The 9,475-nt window shown below is 43.6% G+C and overlaps 1 long non-coding RNA gene across 1 annotated transcript; it reads right to left on the reverse strand.

Moving 5' to 3' along the window:
- Nucleotides 1-5,647: 5,647 nt before the first annotated feature.
- LOC138915220 (uncharacterized) lies at nt 5,648-8,981 on the reverse strand. The gene is made up of 3 exons (XR_011420860.1): nt 8,853-8,981; nt 7,613-7,689; nt 5,648-5,787 (listed from the first exon to the last, which is right to left on the reverse strand). It is a non-coding gene; the product is annotated as an uncharacterized lncRNA (long non-coding RNA).
- Between the last annotated feature and the right edge of the window lie 494 nt (nt 8,982-9,475).

Below are 9,475 nucleotides of genomic sequence, written 5' to 3' on the forward strand. Positions count from 1 at the left end.
GCGAGAGTGCTTTCCCCCTCCCTTTCTCCCCCGCGGGCTGTTGGGAAGAAGGTCGGCGCTCTGGGTTGCCACGAGGAGGTCAGCCGGTGGGTCGGGCGCATGCGTCCCACACCTGCTTTGAAAGTCGTGCCAGGAGGGGCCCGAAGCTATTTTCAAAAGGCTTTGGGTGTGTGGCTTCGGCCCAGGAAGTTATCTAGTGGCGTCTCTGTCAGTTTGAAAAGCTCATGATTACCTCGTCTGTCCCAGAGAAAAATGTTCCCATATTCGTTGCTTGTTAGGCTCGCTCAAAGCGCTTTATTCAATATGAAACTGCAAGTGACTCGGTTGCTTGCCCCTGGTCCACTGCCATTAACAACACATCCTGAGGAGTGAGCGCGGTCAGCTTCACCACCTCTTTCCTTGCACACACCCGGTAACCTGAACGTTAATTTGTTCATCATTATTGTCAAGCAACGATTGCTGTAGAATAGGTCTGTCGCTACCACCTCTCACTGGTTTATTTTCATCTTCTATTTTATTATTATTATTATATTAAATGCCCTAACCCAGAATAAACAACTTAACTTCTTGGTAACCCTTTTGTAAAGTCATTCTGAGAATGCTGTTTGACTCCGTTGCTTAGGTGGTAGGCACTCCTGGTGCTTCTTGCCCCCTACTGGCGGCGCGTCGCACTCGTCTGGGGCTGAAAGCAAACCCAGTCTTTGGGACACTTGGAGGTTAAAGTGTGAGCTCTTCAAGATAAAGTATGTTGGGGGAGACGGAGAAAAAAGTAGTTATGGCAAGAATAATTATGAACCTTCCAACTTAGCATTTGTGTACATAAATATGTCTTGTATGTGTGTACAAATGGAAACATTTTAAATGGCTGACTGATCACTTTACTTACTCTCTTTCATTTAATTTTTACACACAAAAAAACCTATAAAGGTAAAAATAACAAAAATAGTTCCATAAGAACAAGGCCCTCATCTGTCTTGTTCACTGCTATCCACTAGAACTAGTTTATGCTCTAGTGTGGACCAAACAAGCAAGTACAAATCTGTGCCATTATGAAAGGATAAGGAGGTATGGAAGGGTGTAGCCAGGAAATCGAAGACGTTGTAGTTAATGCATCAGTGTCTTCGGAGCGTGGTTGGAACAATTCACTTACCAAGTGGCCCCCAAACTCTGGTTGCACGTTAGGACTAGACGAGTACCAGATTTTGGAAGTGGAGGTCTGACACAGAAACTCCACCCTCCTGGGGTACTTTCTGAACATCCAAGCCAGATTCTTGCTGCCGTCTCTGCATAATGTCTTTACTTTGAACTAAAGTAAAAGATGGTGTTTCAGTGGATATTTATACCATAATTGCACATAGGCATACAAATGTCATGCACAAGGTTATTCATTGCAGCGCTATTTCTAGAAGCAAAAGATGGGAAAAAACTTAACTGTCTTTGAAGAAAGTTCAGGTAAACTAAACTATGGTGTTTTCCTATAAACAGTTGTTCAAAAGAATGAAGCACCTCTATGAGAATCGATAATGATATATTTTGCTTGCACATACACATAGAGTGTCTCAGAATGACAACACAAGTAGCAGTTGTATCAGAGGATGGGAACTGAGGTACTGACGGTCAAAGGCAAGAGGAAGACTTCCTGGGTGCACCCAGAGCAGAGATAGTACTGGAACCCGATGATTCAGAAAAATCTCTATTCAGGCACGGTATTGACTTCCCCGTGGCTATTTACACTACACTTCTCACTCCATTCAACAAATATTTATTGACTCCTTCTGTGTGCCAGGTACTGTGTTAGAGGTTAGGGACACAAATTTAAGAAAAATCAAGAGAGAGGCAGGGGATGATCCCTGCCCTTGAGATTAATGCCCTTACGGTCTAGGGGGCATAATACAAAAATTACACAAAATATAAACTTGTAACTGTGACAATGCTACAAAGAAGTTAACAGAACCTGTTATAAAGGAATTTGATCTCGTTAGGGATTCAGAGAAAGCTTCCTTGAGAGAATGATAAATAACTGAGCTGAGATTTGAAAAGTAGGTGTTAACTAGGCAAAGAGAAGAGGAAACAGCACATGCAAATGTCCTGAAACAGGTCAGAGCAAAGCAAGGAGAAGGGACAGTAACAAGACAAGTGCATCAGTTGGTAAGATGTCTGTTTCTCAGCTGCAAACCCCAGCTTCTCTGCTCTGCTTTGTGATGCACTGCACAACTACATTTCTGCTTTGCCAGCTGTGTCAGTGAGCGCTAGAGAGAGACTGCAAGGCTGGAGGAGGAAAAAGTTTCCTGTGCACGTCATCCCAGCAACACTTCTTCCCCCTGGCAGCTGCATTTCCTTCCCATAGCAGCAGCTATACCCAGTTTGCAGTTTTTCGCAAGCTTTCAGAACTAGCCTCATCACACCAAACTCTCTTTCCAGACACGGGGGCCTTTGAGAGCCTACACGGGGTCGCCTTCTAAGCTCAGAGACACTAGCACCAGCTGAGCTGAGCCTCCTTGGAGTTTGAGTTTCAGCAACATGGGACCCCTCGCCTACATTTCTCAGTTTAAGTGACACCAGTCCCTTCCCTTTGTCCCCTTAGCCTGAGGGATGAGATCTGCTTCCTGCAGTTGCTGCCTCTGTGACGTCTTAAAGTTCTCTCTTTACCCTCAGTTACCTAGTTTACCTGTTTCTACCTAGCTAACAATTTCTTATATTATTTCCATTAAATAACTGGTGTAGTTTCCGTCTTCTGTCTGAACCTTGATTGATACAGCAAGTAAAAAGGAATTCCAGTAGGACTACAAAAGTAGATGAAGGCCATTCTCAAAGAGCCTTTTATAGCTAAGCGTGGACCTTATTTGTAGGCTGCGGGGAATTCAGAAGCCTGTTATGCAAAGAACTACCATGGTTGGATATGCATTCTAGGAGGATCACTCTGGAAGCAGTGTAGCAGATGGATCTAAGAACTGGGCTGAAGGTAAGAAGGCCAGACAGGTGGAGAGAAGATGAGAACAGAAACTGGACTGGAGCAGAATTGTTGAGCAATAGAAGAGGGCCAGGTTCAAGAAATATTTCGGAGATAAAGCCAGCAAGATGCTGTGGCTGGTTGGCTAGGGGTGGTGGGAAGGGAGGAGTCTAAGACAGTGTCTCACTTTCTGGCTTAGGCACCTCGGTAGATAATGGTGTCATCAGTTCTGTGACCTCAGGAAAACAAACAGATCTGAAGAGGAAAATAATTGAGTTTGGCTTTAGGTGTCAAGAATGTTTTGCTTATCTATTGCTGTGTAACAAACGACCCCCACACGTAATGACTTAACACAACAACCATTTTGTTATTTCTCATGATTGTGCAAGCTGGGCTTGGCTCAGCTGGATGGTTCTTCTGCTGGCCTTGCTAATAGTTACTTGTTTGTCTATAACCAGCTGATGGGTCAGCTGTGGGCTGGGCTCAGCTGGGATGCTGGGACAGCTGTATTTCCCTCTCTTCATGTGGTCTCTCCAGCAGCCTCTCCATGGTTCTTACGCCGTGGCTCAGGGCTCCTAAGAACATGAAAGCAGAAGCTTCCAGCCTTTCTTAAATCTTAAGCTTGTAACTGAGACAGTGATGTTTCCACCACATTCTGTCAGTTAACAAGAGCAAATAGAACTCATGAAAAGGCAGCACAAGGCTCTGAATAGTGGGAGGCATTGTTCACTGGAAGCCATCAAGATAAGTCTATCGTAAGGAATTCTGAGGGGCCTATAGGACATGCAAGCGGAGATGTCTAGCAAGCAGTTAGAGTCTACAGCTTGAGGATCAAGATGGGGATTAAAACATGAGAGAGGACACAGCTGTTCTAGGAGACAATGCAGGCAGAAGAGCAGGCGGCCAAGGGCAGAACCCTCAAGGTCTGTATCTAAGAGGTGAGCACTCACTGAGCCTGAGAAAGGTCAATCAGAGAGGTCAAGGCAGAACCAAGGAGAGATTATATCATGGATGCCAAGGCAGTAGAGTTTCAAGGAGTGAGTGGTCAGCAATATCTCATGCAGCAGAGAGCACCAGTGGCTGAAGCATCTATTGGATTTTTCAAGAGGCCAGACATCATGGTGTTCAGAGGTTTTTGGGGTTTTGTTGTTGTTTTTACTTAATTTTTTTAGAACAGTTTTAGATTCACAGCAAAATTGAGGGGAAAGTACAGAGATTTCCCATATACCACCTGCCCCTACACACGCACAGCCTCCCCCTTTATCAACATCCCCTACCAGAGTGGTAGATTTGTTACAATTGATGAACCTACACTGACACATCATTATCACCCAAAGTCCATAGTTTACCTTAGGGTTCCCTCTGGGTGGTGTACATTGAATGGGTTTGGACAAACGTATAGTGACATGTATCTGTCATTACCAGTATCAGAAGATTTTCACTGCCCTAGAAATCTGTGCTCTGGAACAATGGTTGTTTTTGACTGCCCAGAATCCATCTCTCTTCAGGCAGCAGCATCTTCATTTTCTCTCTCCCTATCAAAGTCCATGTGGTTTGGAGAGCACTAACCATCTCCCATACACATCACTCCAGAGTTGAGCATGTAATCCAGGTCTGGTCAATTGGAATACTGGGTCCACTGCCAGGCCACATTGATTAAGGCCAATGAGTTTCAATTCCAGAATTTTGTTTTGAAAAAAGTAAGAAAAAGACACTCCCTTGCCTCTGGTGCTGCTAAGATAGCATTCGGAAGTGGAGGCAGCGACCAGGTAGAGTGAGAGACCAGTCTGTGAGGCCAACCTAGAGAACACTGGGGCAAAGAGGTGGACAGGGAGAGAGAGGGAGAGACTACAGTCTGAGGACATCCTTTGAGTCGCTGGATCCTGCCATGCCTGAAGCTATGCCTACCCCTGAACTTTTCTATTATGAGAGACAATAAACTCTCTTATTTCCTTGAACCAGGTTGAGCTGGGTTTCCCTCATTTGCAGTCCAATGGTCTTAACCAATACAGATACTAATTGAAGTGCAATGTTGAAAGGTTAAAATATTTATTTAAACTAATTTTTAAAAGTTTTTACTGGCCTAATTATCAGGCTTTTTTGAGTATGGACCGATAATGACTCAAACTATCCCAAGAAAGTAGGGACATTTTTAATCTATATAGAGTATTTCTTTAGGATAGGGAAAAATAGGAGAATGGAAAGAAAAATAAAGGCACAGACTTAGCATACAGGCCCTCAGTCATCACAAGTAACAAGGGTTGAGTTTCTTGCCTTTAAACGTGCCAGGTATCCAAGAATCGTCACGTCTTTCTTAATATGAATTTCCAGAATGTTCTGACAACTCTTCACACACAAAAAGTGTTTATGGCCATTATCTCTTTCGATCTTTACTATAACCCTGTCTCTACCGTCCCTAAGGTATTATGGTAGCATATGCATGGGATTGTTCTGGATCTGGGAGATGGAGATCACAGGAGAGGAGTTTCTGCTGTAAGAGTTTCTGTATGTATTAACTTGAAAAATACTTTTTATGTTTTTATAATGGAAGCCCTGCTATTCATTTTTGTAAACTTTCTCTTAAGAGCACATTTAAAATATCTAAATTATTATTACTTTTTTAAAGATTTTATTTTTTTCCTTTTTCTCCCCAAAGCCCCCCAGTACATAGTTGTATATTCTTCGTTGTGGGTCCTTCTAGTTGTGGCATGTGGGACGCTGCCTCAGCATGGCTTGATGAGCAGTGCCATGTCTGCGCCCAGGATTCAAACCAGCGAAATACTGGGCCGTCTGCAACGGAGCCCGTGAACTTAGCCACTCGGCCACGGGGCCAGCCCCTAAATTATTTTTAACAAAAATATATTGTTATGGGTTGAATTGTGTCCCCCACGAATTCCTGTGTTGGAGTCCTAACCCCCAGGAGCTCAGAACATGACCTTATTTGGAGATAGGATCTTTACAGATCTAATCAAGTTAAAATGAGGTCATTAGGATGGGCCTTGATCCAACATGACTGTTTCTTTATGAAAGGGGAATTTGAAGACAGACATGCAGACAGGGAGAGCATCATGTGAAGATGAAGGCAAAGGTCGAGGTGATGCTTTTCCAAGCCAAGGAATGCCAAAGAAAGTCAGCAAACCTCCAGAAGCTGGGGGAGGGGCGTGGAACAGCCTCTTCCTCACAGCCCTCAGAGGGAACCACCCTGCCAACACCTTGGCTTTGGACTTCTAGCCTCTAAATTTCCCCCCTATATATTAATATGTGCCATATAGAGATACACAATGTATGTCATATATTTGGAACTCAGGCAAATGAGAATAAAACAATCCTCTCTACCTCATAGGCTTATTGTTAACAAAAATACATTTTTGTTGATTAAGCCGCTCTCTTTGTGGTGCCTTTGTTACAGCAGTCCTAGAAAACTAATACGACTATTCAGAGCATCTCTCAGAAACAAAATGGTGATGTTCACTCATCCCTTCAAACTCACAAGTTAAAGATCCATCCAAAAAAAAAGCCAAGAAGCCCCCACAGAAAGAAAGAAAAACACCCTTGCAAATTAATATATACATTTTACATTTGCTTTTTCAATAAAATAATTTTTAAAACTTTAAGGAATTCGCAATCAATTGAACAACTAGTTTATAATATCTTTTCCCAATGAGAGTTGTGGGGAGAAGGGAAGCTATATCCATTTAACAGATGAGAAAAAACGCTCATCAGGCATAAAAGCCGTTGAGTATATCATCCGATGCCAAATTTTACACTCCAGATACCATTTTTGTGTTCGTTCTTTCCATATTCAGTGACAAAGAGCCTGACCACAGAAGCCTCTCTTGAACAGCTACTTAATAGACAAGTTTTGGTCTCCCTCTGAGGACACCAAATAAAAGAATGGAGAAGGAAGTGTTAATAACTCCAGATTACAGCAATTCAGTAAGATGCAATTTTGTAATGCTGTTTTATTCACCACTGAATGGCTACCATTTCAAACTCCTACATCCCCATATGCTTTATATTCATTCTCTCATTTAATCCTAACAATAAGCCTATGAGGTAGAGAGTGTTGTTTTAGTCTCATTTGCTTGAGTTCCAAATATATGGCATACGTTATATATATATACACTGCACATATTAATATATATGGGAGAATTTATATATTTATATACGTATATATCTATCCATCAATCCATACATGCATACTTATATATAGACACACATACATATAATAGAAAAAAATATCTTTTCACAGAAGAATGCAGTGCAGTTAGTAGATCACAGTGGCCACAGGCTGTGGCACTTTGGGAGAAGCTTGGTACATTTGGTGGAGCCTTATAAGAACTGATGCTAACAAAGTATTTAACAATAGCAAAAGCCTGGAGCAAATATGAACACAAAGATAACACTATCATAAGGAAAGTCATCTCACCCCTGGTTGATTTCACCCACATGATGTGGCCATCTTAGGAAAGTGGGGACCACTAAGCAGACATTCCAGAAACATGTCACATTATTCCCAGATTCCAAGTCTCAAAACAGATTGTTGTAACTTATGTAACTATTTGCAGTGAGTTGCTGTTCGGATTCACCAGTCTATCCTTTGCTTGAGACCACGTATGTGGTGGCTTCCATTAGACTTGGAATACAAGTCTAAGTCCTTACCATGGCCTTTGTGTCAGCCTGGGTCTGGTCAGGAAAGCATTTTTAAATAGGAAATGCAGCAAACAGGTGATGGAGGACTGAAAAAGCAAAAAGGGAACATTGAGTTACCTTCATAACAACTGCAGGAAGTAGTTCCCCCCTCTAGGCTGGAGAACAAGGAGAACAAGTTGGGGTTCTCAGAGCAGGAGCCCTGGAGAGCTGGTTCTTCTGTCTCTAACAAAGGGACACCATCACGTTGGCTGGTCCCTTAAGAGCTATGGGAGGGGCCCTGCAAAGCTGGGCTTAGAACTCTGGAGAGGGGCTGCTTCTGGCACTGCTGAGGGAGCACACTGAGGCTGCTCCGGGAGTGAGGAAAGGACCTGGAGACCGAACCAACTGACCTGCCACAAATAAAATGTCATTACTTAAGTGAGCCTGATGAGAATAGCAAGTAAACAGGCACGAGAAAGTCTCTTGTCCCTCTCCCTGCCTTCCAGTCTCCCTGTATCCTCTCCTATTGACAGAACCTAACGCTCGCTGACAAAGAAGCAATATGGTTTGCAGCTACACTATCACAGGGCAGCGTAGAAAAAAGTGGATTTGGAGCTGAGAGAGCAGCACAGGCGTCAGGGGCCGATGTGACCTGGCCCCTACCTTTTCAGCCTGATCCCCTCCACTCTCACCGTCGTGGACGCACACATTGCGTTAGTTTGTTTTCTTTCCCAAGCACACCAAGCTCGTTCCCCGCTCCAGGCATTTGCACCTGATCTTCCCTCCACCTAGAAGTACCTTTCTTATTTAGGGCATAATTTAAAGCCGCCAATTCAAAGAATGTTTCTCTGACTTCATCAATCTAAAAAAGCAATCCTTTCTCCAGTCACGCTCTATAAAATTCCCCATATTCATTTTACTGATAGCATTAATCACTATTTAATATGTTTTTAAAACTAATTCCTTGTTTGTTTCTTCCCTAAAAAATATGGGGAAGGGTTCATGTCTTTTTGCCACTGTGTCTTTGGGGGACCAGATAGTGCCAGGTATACAGCTCAACCAATGTTGAATTAATGAATTTTAGAGAAAGTGAAAACCTCTATGCACTTATGGAAGCTGGAAGGAACTTTGGAGATCACAACCCAACTCCATCATTTGACAGCCAGGGAAGTCGAGGGCCAGAGAGCTGAAATAATGGGCCAAAAGACATACAGCAACTTAGCGCCAAAGTGTCACTTTCTACTTTTCCCTGTACTTTCACATACCTCACCTTATTTGGCTTTCCTGCTTTCCTAGTGTAATGGTAGGGTCCTTGGGCAGTGGTGGGAGTCTCCAAAACCTTCTTGGGGACCAAAGAGAGAGAATGAATAAGGGACTCTTCCCACATCCCCAGGAGGAGCCCCCAGGGAAGAGCTCTTACTGCACACTTTCCGTGCCTTCAAAGCAGAGAATACCCATGCCACCCGTGCTGCTCTGGGAACAGTGATGAGGCTCTCCTGGGTGGAGAACAGGGCATGGTGGTTTCCCTGGGGTTAAGGTAGCCATCTAGTGGACTCACAGTCAAAGAACTGATCCAGGCCGTGTAATTAAACTGCTGGGTGACCTTGGGCAGCAAGTAAATTACCTGTTCCGTCTGGTCCTGTTTCCCCATTTGTAAAATGGGTGGGTTTGTTGGGGTAGGATCTGGGAGGTTTACCCGCCGACCCTGTTAGTTGGTAGGAACCGTGCCAGATGGTTTTGAATACTAGAAGAAGAGACTCAATAAACCTCTCAAATCTAGGAGTGAATGAATTAAACTGATGGAGGGGTCAAGGTTCTGGAGATGCCAAACTGCTAGGAGAGCTATAAGGCTTCCCAGCTCATAAGGGCAGGTGAGGGGTCAACGGTCGGGTT

Source organism: Equus caballus, chromosome 8 (genome assembly GCF_041296265.1).
Source record: "Equus caballus isolate H_3958 breed thoroughbred chromosome 8, TB-T2T, whole genome shotgun sequence".
NCBI classification, from domain to species: domain Eukaryota; kingdom Metazoa; phylum Chordata; class Mammalia; order Perissodactyla; family Equidae; genus Equus; species Equus caballus.